Here is a 13986-nt window from a genome sequence, read left to right as displayed (position 1 = left end):
ATACTTAAGTTGAAATGTATTTTGATTTTTCTAAATATTTTCTAGACTAAAATAGAATCATAGAATATCGGGGTTGGAAGGGACCTCAGGAGGTCATCTAGTCCAACCTCCTGCTCAAAGCAGGACCAATCCCCAATTAAATCATCCCAGCCAGGGCTTTGTCAAGCCTGACCTTAAAAACTTCTAAGGAAGGAGATTCTACCACCTCCCTAGATAACACATTAGAGTGTTTCACCACCCTCTTGGTGAAAAAGTTTTTCCTAATATCCAACCTAAACCTCGCCCACTGCAACTTGAGACCATTACTCCTTGTCCTGTCCTCTTCTACCACTGAGAATAGTCTAGAACCATCCTCTCTGGAACCACCTCTCAGGTAGTTGAAAGCAGCTATCAAATCCCCCCTCATTCTTCTCTTCTGCAGACTAAAGAATCCCAGTTCCCTCAGCCTCTCCTCATAAGTCATGTGTTCCAGACCCCTAATCATTTTTGTTGCCCTTCGCTGGACTCTCTCCAATTTATCCACATCCTTCTTGTAGTGTGGGGCCCAAAACTGGACACAGTACTCCAGATGAGGCCTCACCAATGTCGAATAGAGGGGAACGATCACGTCCCTCGATCTGCTCGCTATGCCCCTACTTATACATCCCAAAATGCCATTGGCCTTCTTGGCAACAAGGGCACACTGCTGACTCATATCCAGCTTCTCGTCCACTGTCACCCCTAGGTCCTTTTCCACAGAACTGCTGCCTAGCCATTCGGTCCCTAGTCTGTAGCGGTGCATTGGGTTCTTCCGTCCTAAGTGCAGGACCCTGCACTTATCCTTATTGAACCTCATCAGATTTCTTTTGGCCCAATCCTCCAATTTGTCTAGGTGCCTCTGTATCCTATCCCTGCCCTCCAGCGTGTCTACCACTCCTCCTAGTTTAGTATCATCCGCAAATTTGCTGAGGGTGCAATCCACACCATCCTCCAGATCATTTATGAAGATCCTGAACAAAACCGGCCCCAGGACCGACCCCTGGGGCACTCCACTTGACACCGGCTGCCAACTAGACATGGAGCCATTGATCACTACCCATTGAGCCCGACAATCTAGCCAACTTTCTACCCACCTTATAGTACATTCATCCAGCCCATACTTCTTTAACTTGCTGACAAGAATACTGTGGGAGACCGTGTCAAAAGCTTTGCTAAAGTCAAGAAACAATACATCCACTGCTTTCCCTTCATCCACAGAACCAGTAATCTCATCATAGAAGGCGATTAGATTAGTCAGGCATGACCTTCCCTTGGTGAATCCATGCTGACTGTTCCTGATCACTTTCCTCTCATGTAAGTGCTTCACGATTGATTCTTTGAGGACCTGCTCCATGATTTTTCCGGGGACTGAGGTGAGGCTGACTGGCTTGTAGTTCCCAGGATCCTCCTTCTTCCCTTTTTTAAAGATTGGCACTACATTAGCCTTTTTCCAGTCATCTGGGACTTCCCCGGTTCGCCACGAGTTTTCAAAGATAATGGCCAATGGTTCTGCAATCACATCCGCCAATTCCTTTAGCACTCTCGGATGCAACTCGTCCGGCCCCATGGACTTGTGCACGTCCAGCTTTTCTAAATAGTCCCTAACCACCTCTTTCTCCACTGAGGGCTGGCCATCTACTCCCCATGCTGTGATGCCCAGCGCAGCAGTCTGGGAGCTGACCTTGTTCGTGAAGACAGAGGCAAAGAAAGCATTGAGTACATTAGCTTTTTCCACATCCTCTGTCACTAGGTTGCCTCCCTCATTCAGTAAGGGGCCCACACTTTCCTTGGCTTTCTTCTTGTTGCCAACATACCTGAAGAAACCCTTCTTGTTACTCTTGACATCTCTTGCTAGCTGCAGCTCCAGGTGCGATTTGGCCCTCCTGATTTCATTCCTACATGCCAGAGCAATATTTTTATACTCATCCCTGGTCATATGTCCAACCTTCCACTTCTTGTAAGCTTCTTTTTTATGTTTAAGATCCGCTAGGATTTCACCGTTAAGCCAAGCTGGTCGCCTGCCATATTTACTATTCTTTCGACTCATCGGGATGGTTTGTCCCTGTAACCTCAACAGGGATTCCTTGAAATACAGCCAGCTCTCCTGGACTCCTTTCCCCTTCATGTTAGTCCCCCAGGGGATCCTACCCATCCGTTCCCTGAGGGAGTCGAAGTCTGCTTTCCTGAAGTCCAGGTTCCGTATCCTGCTGCTTACCTTTCTTCCCTGCGTCAGGATCCTGAACTCAACCAACTCATGGTCACTGCCCCCCAGATTCCCATCCACTTTTGCTTCCCCCACTAATTCTTCCCAGTTTGTGAGCAGCAGGTCAAGAAAAGCTCCCCCCCTAGTTGGCTCCTCTAGCACTTGCACCAGGAAATTGTCCCCTACGCTTTCCAAAAACTTCCTGGATTGTCTATGCACCGCTGTATTGCTCTCCCAGCAGATATCAGGAAAATTAAAGTCACCCATGAGAACCAGGGCATGCGATCTAGTAGCTTCTGCGAGTTGCCGGAAGAAAGCCTCATCCCCCTGGTCCGGTAGTCTACAGCAGACTCCCACCACTACATCACTCTTGTTGCTCACACTTCTAAACTTAATCCATAGACATTCAGGTTTTTCTGCAGTTTCGTACGGGAGCTCTGAGCATTCATACTGCTCCCTTACATACAGTGCTACTCCCCCACCTTTTCTGCCCTGCCTGTCCTTCCTGAACAGTTTATAACCATCCATGACAGTACTCCAGTCATGTGAGTTATCCCACCAAGTCTCTGTTATTCCAATCACGTCATAATTCCTTGACATCACCAGGACCTCCAGTTCTTCCTGTTTGTTTCCAAGGCTTTGTGCATTCGTATATAAGCACTTGAGATAACCTGCTGATCGCCCCTCATTCTCAGTATGAGGCAGGAGCCCTCCCCTCACAGACGTTCCTGCCTGTGTTTCCTCCCGGTATCCCACTTACCTCAGGGCTTTGGTCTTCTTCCCCCGGTGAACCTAGTTTAAAGCCCTCCTCACTAGGTTAGCCAGCCTGCTCGCAAAGATGCTCTTCCCTCTCTTCGTAAGGTGGAGCCCGTCTCTGCCCAGCACTCCTCCTTCATGGAACACCATCCCATGGTCAAAGAATCCAAAGCCTTCTCTCCGACACCACCTGCGTAGCCATTCATTGACTTCCACGATTCGATGGTCCCTACCCAGGCCTTTTCCTTCCACGGGGAGGATGGACGAGAACACCACTTGCACCTCAAACTCCTTTATCCTTTTTCCCAGAGCCACGTAGTCCGCAGTGATCCGCTCAAGGTCATTCTTGGCAGTATCATTGGTGCCCATGTGGAGAAGCAGGAAGGGGTAGCGATCCGAGGGCTTGATGAGTCTCGGCAGTCTCTCCGTCACATCGCGAATCTTAGCCCCTGGCAAGCAGCAGACTTCTCTGTTTTCCCGGTCAGGGCGGCAGATAGATGACTCAGTCCCCCGGAGGAGAGAGTCCCCGACCACCACCACCCACCTCCTTCTCTTGGGAGTGGTGGTTGTGGAACCCGCAGCCTCAGGACAGTGCATCTCATGCCTTCCAACCAGCAGAGTCTCCTTCTGCTTTCTCCCCCCAGATGTATCATCTGGTCCACTCTCCGCAATGGTACCTGTGGAGAGAACATGAAAGTGGTTTGTTACCTGTGTCCACGTTGCTGGAACCTGGACATTCCCCCTTCTTCTTCTGGAGGTCACATGTTGCCAAGCTTCTTCACTGGCCTCTTGGCTCCGCTGTGCAACCTGCTCTAAATCTTTAGAGCTTTGTGCCCGTAGAAGCATATCCTGACTTTTGTCCAGAAAATCCTCAGATTCTCGTATGCAACGCAGGGTCGTTATCTGTTGCTCCAGACCTTCCATCTTCTCTTCCAATATGGAGACCAGCTTGCACTTTGTACAGACAAAGTCGCTTCTGTCCTGTGGAAGAAAGACAAACATTGCACATCCAGTGCAGGTCACAACAGCTGAACCCCCCCCCTTCCATATCACCTTCCTACTATGAGCTTCCTCAGAGAAGTTGGCAAGATGTAAGCCTCACTGGGCTCACTCCAGGCGAACTCCCGGGCAAACTCCTGCTGTGTGCTGCTCTGCTGTTCCCCGCCGCTAATAGTAATACTAAATACTAATACCTTTCCATGCCTCTCCCCACTGACACATTTTCTTTCCTCTCCTCTGTTCTCTTTATGTTCTTCCTTTTGAAACCTGACATTTGCTTCCAAAAAGATAAGAACTAGACGGATAGAAACCTGGTTTTTGGGCCTCATCTACCTTTCAGAGGAAGTCCATTACATTCCTTAGTCTTCTAAACCTTTAACTAGGGACAGATACAGGGCCCACACCTGGTCCCATTGAAGTCAGTGGGAATTTAGCTGTTGGCTTCAATGAAAGTAAAATTGGAGTCATAATGTAAAAATGAAATATTTTCCATTTGAGTTAGGAATAAAGCTTATTCTTCTTTTCTGTCTACCAGCTACAGTTTTATGCAGTGTTTTTTGTCTTTGGTTACATTAATTTAATTAGTCAAATATAATCTTTCAAATGGTTTATAAATTATGTTTTGTAGCAGTTAGGTGCTTCCTTGATACAGTAGACAGTAAATCAATATTTATTCACCTGCTGGTAAAGCATTTTTTCCAAAGACCTCTTTAATCTTTTTCCTGCTGTCAGGTTCCTATCCATTCTTGAGATCTGAATTTAACCTTTAGTAACATCCATTTAAACCCATAAATGAGAATTTATTTTACTTCCTTTCATTCAAGATAGGCTTTTGGTGGCAATTACCTCTGCCAGAAAGTGTCTGCTACCACTGTGTTTATTTTTCAGCTAGTGGAATCCTGAGTTCACATTTCCATTTAAGAGTGTTAAATGAGTTCATCTTTTATACCATAGTTTGAATTTGGAAGTTCCCCACGCCTCTCACTTTTTTGTTTAGATTATAATGAATTAAGATGCTTAAATATTGAAAACATAGCTTTCCAACAAAAATGCTATGTGTTTGACATTCCCCAAAGTTACAACAAAGAGAAGTGTTTCAGGCCCTGAAGTCTAATTCTCTTGGTATGGATGTTGAAAAGAAGGGAGACGGTTCAGAGAAGAGCTACAACAATGACTAAAAGTCATGTAAACATATCTTATACTGAGAGACAGAAGGAACTCAATATGTTTAGTTTTTCAAACTGAAGATTTTAAGAGCTGTCTTGATCACAGTTCATAATTACTGAGCAAGTAGAAGATGCCTTTTTGCTAGATTTTTTTTTTGCTAGACATAACAAGATCTAGTGGCTGGAAGTTGAAGATGGCAAAGTTCAAACTGGAAATAAGGCATACTTTTAACAGTGAGGGTTATCAACTATTGGAATAGCTTATCAAGGGATGTGGTAAATTCTCCATCACTTTGGACTCTTTAAATCAAGGTTGAATGTTTTTCTCACAGATATGACTTAATTCGCCACAAGTTGTTGGATGTAATGCAGGAAACACTGGGTGAAATTGTATTACTTCTATTATGCAGGAAATTAAACTAGTTTATCATAATAGTCTCTTCTGGCCTGAAAAATCGGTGAATCTGTTCTTTAGTTTTCCATGAGGATAAGATGGTCCTTCAACCTTTTAACTTTCTTCATAAAGCAGTTTCAGATATTCAGCAGGATCTAGTTTTCAAAGGGTCATGCTGCCTTCATTGCTTGAATATAAGGAGAGGTGTGTTTACCCAAAAAAGCAATTTAATAAAAAATAAAACCTTGGGTTTTTTGCAGTAGTGGTGTTTTTCTGGCGTTGGGGGAAGGGTCCAAAAAGAGAGACCATTTCCAAACAGCATCTTCCTAAATGAACTCAAGGATGTATCAAACCATGCCACAAAAGTTAAATTGCCTCCCCCAGAAGAGTTATTACACACGAGTTCTAGTGGCTTCCAAGAAATGTTTGCCTCTAATTCTTATTAATGAGTTTTGCAGAGATCATAAAAGTTAAAGATGGAAAAGACATTTTCATCATCCAATTAATTTCCCTGCCAGTGCATTATTATTTTCTGCAGTATACTTTATACTGCTGTGCCACTTGGCTTTCGCTTCACATTTTTACCCAGAGTTACTGTTTTAAACCCAGAGGCTAAGTTGACAGAGCTTGCTGGATAAGGCAGTCTCTTTAAACAGACATGATCGGTTTATCTTCAAAGTGATTCCTGCTCAGTAGTTTCCAAAAGTGGAAATATTGGAGGAAAATATATAAAGGAAGAAAAAAGTGTACCCAACCTACAGGTTCATTGCCCTTCCCAGCTCTCAGAAATAGTGAAAAAATATATTGCTTCTGTAGATGTACACTGTCCTTCCTTCCATCCCTGCTTGTCTTTTCCAGGAAAGCAGTCAGGGGCTTATGAAGGCTGCATACTTTCTTTATGCTCTCTAATGACTGTTAATTGCTTTAACTTCTCCTAGTGTGTAGATTGGTGGAGACTGTGTATTCAGAAAAAAGAAAAGGAGGACTTGTGGCACCTTAGAGACTAACAAATTTATTTGAGCATAAGCTTTCGTGAGCTACAGCTCACTTCATCGGATGCATTCAGTGGAAAATACAGTGGGGAGATTTATATAATGCATCCGATGAAGTGAGCTGTAGCTCACGAAAGCTTATGCTCAAATAAATTTGTTAGTCTCTAAGGTGCCACAAGTCCTCCTTTTCTTTTTTCTGAATACACAGTCTCCACCAATCTACACACTAGGAGAAGTTAAAGCAATTAACAGTCATTAGAGAGCATAAAGAAAGTATGCAGCCTTCATAAGCCCCTGACTGCTTTCCTGGAAAAGACAAGCAGGGATGCCACAAGTCCTCCTTTTCTTTTCGCAGATACAGACTAAGGTGCCACAAGTCCTCCTTTTCTTTTCGCAGATACAGACTAACACGGCTGCTACTCTGAAACCTGTATATTCAGAGAACTCTACTTACAGACAAATAATACCATTTTTAGAGTTAATACTGGATTTTTTACTGTAGGAAATTACAGCGGCAAGCCTACTTCTATGAAGACACTATAGTCAGGAAAACCTGCTGCTTTCAAATTTTACTGTTCCTCAGCAGAACTGCTGGCTGTCATTTAGACAATTAGTGTATTTTCTTTTGCAGTTAATAAAGCTATAGCATCTTTGTCCAGAAGGTGGCAGATGTCAGCTGTAAGATCAGTGTCTTTCGCCGGAGTGAGTTAAGAATAAATAAAGTAATAATGTAAAGGGTTTGATTTTCAACACAACCTTAACTAGGCCTCATTTTTCATGCAGGTGCAATTATTTGCTGTCACAGTCTAGATCATTTAGATGTCAAAATACCTGACTCTATCTGCAGATCAGGTTAGGTTTGTTTCCAGATCTTCTAGAAACTTGATTGGATGGGTGCAGCTGAATCTGAAACACGGTAGAAAAAAGGAACTAATTTTCATGGTCATAAAAAAAATAATAAATTCAGAATTTATGTAGCTGACCAAATTGTTCAGAGAGGCTCTGACTGGGTACTTTTCATCTTCCCTCTTCCTTTGAAGCATTGGTTTGCTTAAAAGGTCTATACTGAAATGTTATTTATTTCTTTTTTTAAAAGATCATCTAAAGCATTTAGTGAAATATTCAGGCTGATTTTTCAGAATCAACTACTTAGATGTAAACAGATTACAAATGAGTTGCATCATACATGCATTTAACTTACGCAAATTCAACTATACGCGCTCGGCAAAAGAAAAAAGAAAAATAACAAGATACCTGTAAATAGTGTGGGCGATTCCGCCCACCATTCCACACAATGAGCGTGTGCCCTGGAGTGAGCGTGAGATGAAAGACGTGAATCTGCTGTTCCCTCAGTCCGTCTCAGTTCCTGCGTGCCTCTCATAGTGTGAGCATCTCGCCGCACTGAGTGTGATTCTAGTGTTTAAAGATGCTTTATGTATTTTTCATACAACATGGCCCCTAAACTCAAGCCAACTACTTCATCTGATGCTCAACTGAAGAAACAGTGATCTGTTCCAATGCTGGAGGAAAAACTGGCTGGGTTGGACTTACTGAGAGATGGTATGTCGATCTCCAACGTGGCGCATAAATATGGCTGCAATGAATCTAGCATCTGTGCCATCAAGATTCGAGAGAGAGAAATTCGTCAAGCCGTGGCATCAAGTGCTCCAATAACAGCTAAGGTGACGAGCCTGGTGCATGATAAGACTTTAGTGAAGACTGAAAAGGCATTAAACTTATGGCTGGAAGACATGAACCGTAAACGTGTGCCTATCGATGGCAACACGTTGCAAGAAAAGGCTCTTGGCCTCTATGCGCTGTTCAAACCTCCTGCCGAAGAGGGACAGCCTTCTGATGAGAAGGAATTCAAAGCCAGCCAAGGTTGGCTTAACAGTTTTAGGAACCGCTTCAACCTCAAAAACGTGCAGACTGCTGGTGAAGCTGCACCTGCCAATGAAGAGGCTGCAAAAGCCTACCCCGAACAATTAAAGAAAATAATAGAAGAAAAGGGCTATCTTCAGGAACAAGTTTTTAATGCTGACAAGACGGGGCTCTTCTGGAAAAAAATGCCCAACCGCACTTACACTTTGAAATCAGAAAGACTAGCTGCTTTGAAGCCAGGGGCTTAAAACTGTGTGACTGTCTTGTTTTGTGGCAATGCGGCTGGGCATTTAATAAAGCCGGGCTTGCTCTACAGGGCTGCAAATCCCCGTGCCCTAAAAGGCAAGAACAAAAATCTCTTGCCTGTGTTCTGGCAATCAAATAACAAGGCTTGGGTGACGGCAGCATTATTTCTGGATTGGTTCCACAAGTGTTTCATTCCAGAGGTCAAGCGGTACCTCGAAGAGAAAGGACTTGACTTCAAAGTGTTGCTGATCGTAGACAATGCTCTGGGCCACCCTGCGGTACTCCGGTTTGCGCATAACGACGTTGAAGTCGTCTTTCTCCCCCCCCCCCCCCCAATACCACCCCCAACCTCTCGATCAAGGCATGATTCGCTGTTTCAAGGCCACGTACGCGAGGCTTGTGTTCTCACGGATACATAGCGCTATGGATGCTGATCCCAATCTTAATGTGATGGAGTGTTGGAAGTCTTTCAACATTGCTGATTGCATCACTTATATTAAACAGGCAATGGATGCAATCAAGCCTGAAACAGTTAATACATGTTGGTGAAACCTATGGAAAGAATGTGTGAATGATTTTAAGGGTTTCCTGACCATTGACAAAGAAGTGAAATGCATTGTTCAGGTGGCCAGGCAAGTGGGTGGTGATGGCTTCATCGACATCCTTGAGGAAGAAATTGAAGAATTAATTGAGAGCCATAGAGAAACATTGACTAACGAAGAGTTAGAGGAACTGATAAGATAGTCTACAGAAGACTAAGATGATCATGATGAACAGGAAGAGCCAGCAAGTTGGAATCTTCATAAATTTGCTGAAGTGCTCCAAGCAGTGAAACACTTGAATGATTTAATTTCTGCATACTATCCCTCTATGGAACGAAGCCTCAAAATCACACGTAGTATTACGGACGATTTGAGACCATATCAAGAAATGTTTGAGCAGCTCAAGAGACAACAGCGACAGTTGCCGATCACCATGTTTTTTAAGGAAAAACAAGCAGCAGCAGATGAGCCTACGCACTCAACTTCTCGAGCTGAACCAGAGCCAACCACTTTGTCTATAACTCTCTCTCTGTTACCTCCGTCTCCTGGATCGACATCAAGCCCTGATGACCCCCTGTAATTAAAAATACAGGACTGTAAAATTTATATTTTGCATATGTACTCTTTGTTATATACTGTATGTTACTGGATACATTATACATTTATACATATTACTGTACAGGGTTGTATACACAAAATCATGTACAGTATACTGTACTTTATGGGCGATTTAAGGGATTTTCAAGAGTAATTTTGACTATATGCGATTTTCGCCTTACGCGATGACTTTAGAACCTAGCCCCCGCGTAAGATGCAAATCCGCTGTATTCCTTTCAGCTAGAAAAGTTTGATACATACCTCCTAGCAGTGCATTTTAGAAGAGTAGATTGATTATAGCTAATTTATGGACATTTAATACTAGAAGTACTTTCTCATGCAGAAATCTTGTACTGCAGTATTATAATTAGGGCCCTACCAAATTCACGGTCCATTTTGGTCAATTTCATGGTCATAGGATTTAAAAAATAGTAACTTTCATGATTTCACAGGTTTAATCTGAAGTTTCTTGGTATTGTAATTGTAGGGGTCCTGACTCAAAAGGGAGTTGGAGGGGTGGGGGTCAAAAAGTTATTGTAGGGGCGTTGCGGTACTGCTACCTTTACTTCTGCATTGGTGCTGGCAGCAGCGCTGCCTTCAGAGCTGGGCAGCTGGAGAGTGGTGGCTGCTGGCCGAGAGCCCAACTTTGAAGCAGACCCACTGCAAGCAGCAGCGCAGAAGTAAGGATGGCCTGGTATGGTACTGCCACCCTTACTTCTGCGCTGCTGCCTGCAGAGCTGGGCCCTCAGTCAGCAGCTGCAACTCTCTAGCCGCCCACCTCTGAAGGCAGCAGCAGAGAAGTAAGGGTGGCATGGTGTGGTATTGCCACCCTTACTTCTGCACAGCCGCTGGCAGGGCGCTGCCTTCAGAGCTGGGCACCCAGCCAACAGCTGCCGCTCTCTGGCTGCCCAGCTCTGAAGGCAGCGCAGAAGTTAGTGTGGCAATATTGTGACACCCCTTAAAATAACCTTGCAACCCTCCTGGAACTCCCTTTTGGGTCAGGGCCAACAATTTGAAGCTGGTCTCCCCCATGAAATCTGAATAGTGTAGGATAAAAGCACACAAAAGACCAGATTTCACGATCCGTGACGTGTTTTTCATGGCCGTGAATTTGGTAGGGCCGTAATTATCTTTGATAAGTTGGTGGAAAACTGTAAACTAAAAATGTTATGGTGGTATGCATTTTTACTATCTCTAAGAATATCTTCAGCTAAATCTCCCAAACTTTTTGCTGTAATGCTAGCAGGCACAGATGTAAAACCAACTCAGTGTTTTTGTTTGTTCTAAATAGAATGTGAAAGCAGATTTTCTGTCCTAAGCATTCCCTTATTTTAAAAACAAATTCTTTCTATTGCATTTTAAAACAGAATATTCCATGTGGAGAAATGCTCGCTATTATTCATGAGCAGAAAAATAATATCACTTTGTCCAGGACACAATTTCTAGATGTAACAGCCTCATTAGAAGTAAAGGAATATCTTTGCACAAGGAGTAATCATTATTAATCTGTGATAGTTTTTTCAGGGATGAAACTGAACCAATTATTAATGAAAAAAGAAAAATGCAAGAGGAAGAAAAGAGAGAACTCTAATCACAAGTTACTGACATTAAACAATTATTTTCAGCAGTTTTCTTGATAGACTTATCCTTAGGAGACACTACTTCTCCATGAATTAATAATTTGGGTGTCTTAACATTTCCAGAATTCCCAGGAGGAGTGGGGGAGCATCAAGAATAAGTTAACAACAAAAAGACTAGGATCCAGTTAATAAAACACAAGAGAAAGCATGTAGAGTTTGAGCAGGACTGGTTCTGGCAATTGATACTTGCCCAGGTGTGGCTTGGGATGGCCCTGTACGCCATTTTTGGATAGGACGAGACCAAAAATAGCACATCTGCTTGGTGATCTATGACTGCTATCAAGACTATTCCTTGTAAATAAATGGCAATCATGACTTGATGGCACCAAATGGCCCCTTTGTTCAATCACATGGCACAAATAACTACACACACACACACATTTGACAGGGCTTGTTTACATGGTGGGATGGGGTAATGTGCCCTATGGGGGTGTGATTTTTAAAGCACTTACCGTGTTGTGCATTAATTGGTCCATGTAGCTCCTGGTGGTGGACAGTGAAGGTTCCCTAGCATGCTTTAACTTAGTATTCGGAAACAGCACTAGGTTAAAGCATACTAGGGAGCCTTTAGTGTGTACCAGCAAGGGCTGATTAAATTGACCAATTAGTGCACAACATGTTAGTACCTTTTAAAAATCACACCGCCAGAGGACACATTACTCTAGTGTGTAGAGCAGCCCTTAGATCCAATGCAATGACAAAAGGTTAAAAAAATCCCAAACACTTTTGTGCCCTGTTTATATATCAGTGCATAAAATAAATGAGCTGTTGGAGGTACGGAACCATAAGAAGATATCTTGTAGCCGTTCCAGGTAGTGCCTTCATTTGCAACAATCCTATCAATGTTTAGTTCAGTAGTTTTACTGTCAATAAAATTCGAATATATACACTTAGTTTCCCTGCAGTTTTGCAAGGTGAAGTTGCTGTGACTGATATGTTGGTTAATGGAAAGCATCACTTTCTCTTTGACTCAAATGCAGATATATAATTAAGATACACTACGTTGTAAATGGTTTCAGAGTGGTATCCGTGTTAGTCTGTATCAGCAAAAACAAGTAGGAGTCCTTGCGGCACCTTAGAGACTAACAAATTTATTTGGGTGAAAGCATAGTAAGGTGACGCAAGGACTTCTCGTTGTTTATGTTGTAAATGTTGACAGATATGGGATTTTTAAAACTATCCAAACAATACTTTTAGCTAGTAATTACCCTTGCTGCTATTCTTTAATCCACACAGAGAGAAAGGCCTTAATTCAATGTCCCCTGGTAAATTATAACTCTGATAGTGAATAGTTTTTTTTGTCATAGCAATTTATTACAGCTTGAATCCAATAAAATGTATCACATAACAAAAACTTACTGTATATTGATAATACCTTTTTTTAATGGAGGATACTAAAGCAGTCAGATCACTTTAGCCACCAGTGAAACCTAGCCACATTAGAGGTGAACAACAGAAGCTTTATAAAACTACAATGCAAAACTGAACAACGCTATAGAACTGAAATTAAGATTACTATAGTTTATTGACCCTGTGGAGGGAATTTGTTTGCACACTCCCTCTCTTAAGAAAGTAAGGATGGTCTAGTGGTTAGGGTCTGGACTGGAACTTGAGATGTAGGTTCAAGCCCTGCCTGAGCCACAGACTTTGTATGTGGCCAAGTCACTTAACGTACCCTGTGCCTCAGTTCTCCAACTATAAAATGGGGATAATATTTCCCTACTTCAGAGTGCTGTGGGGCACTCCTGTTATGGTGATGAGAGCTATATATGTGCATAGATTTACAGACAGCACTGGAATTTTACCAAGACACCAGGTTTAATACCCTTATTCTTGTGAAAAGTGCCATGGGTTCTCCTAACTCTTGACTTTCTGACTACACAGGGCTGTTGAGGCTAAAATGCATTTAAAAAGATTGTGAGGTACCCAGATACATATCTCAGTAAAGCACTAAGGCTGGCAAAAACATTATGTGAAACAGAATTCTATGCAGAAACAATGGGTCTTTGGGGAATAGTTCAAACAGCTGTGCTGGAAAACTATAAGAATAAGAGTCTGAAAAATAAAGCTGAAAATTGTTCTTGGAGGGAGCCTGATCCTTAAGGTACTGATACCCTCAACTTCCAGTAGCTACAAAAAGACTTGAGGGCAGTCAGCCCCGTCCAGAATTGAGTTTATAGAAACAAAGTCGCTGGCAGCAGCTGAAATCTTTTTGAGTCTTGAGGATATTATTGTAGTACCTGATCTGATGCCAAGAGGGTGTTTTAGCATGGGAGTTCTTGGGGGAGAGCTCTATCTTTGAAGGTGAGTTCTATTTCCTTTCTGTATATGATAAGGAGTTCCTTGGGAGGAGGGAAACCATGTGGTTTAGTGCTAATTTAAATTTGGCAATCAGAGATTGTACCCACCCACAGAAAATACAAAAGTGAGGGGGGTGCGGATAAGAGCCAGACATTTTGGCTCCACTCTATTCTTATCAGGCATTCAACCCACCAACATGATAAGGGGAAGACTGCAGCCTGGATAATATTTTAAAAGACAAAGGTGATTTA

The 13986-nt window shown here is 42.8% G+C and overlaps 1 protein-coding gene across 2 annotated transcripts in view; it reads left to right on the top strand.

The window, feature by feature from the left end:
• PDGFRL (platelet derived growth factor receptor like) overlaps positions 1-13986 on the top strand; it is a 58625-nt gene that overhangs the window by 17878 nt on the left and 26761 nt on the right. The gene's annotated exons all lie outside the window — the stretch shown is intronic.

The sequence above is a fragment of the Natator depressus genome, chromosome 4, assembly GCF_965152275.1.
Source record: "Natator depressus isolate rNatDep1 chromosome 4, rNatDep2.hap1, whole genome shotgun sequence".
NCBI classification, from domain to species: domain Eukaryota; kingdom Metazoa; phylum Chordata; order Testudines; family Cheloniidae; genus Natator; species Natator depressus.
The sequence above is the reverse complement of the archived record's forward strand: the minus strand, read 5'-3'. Positions and strand labels throughout refer to the sequence as shown.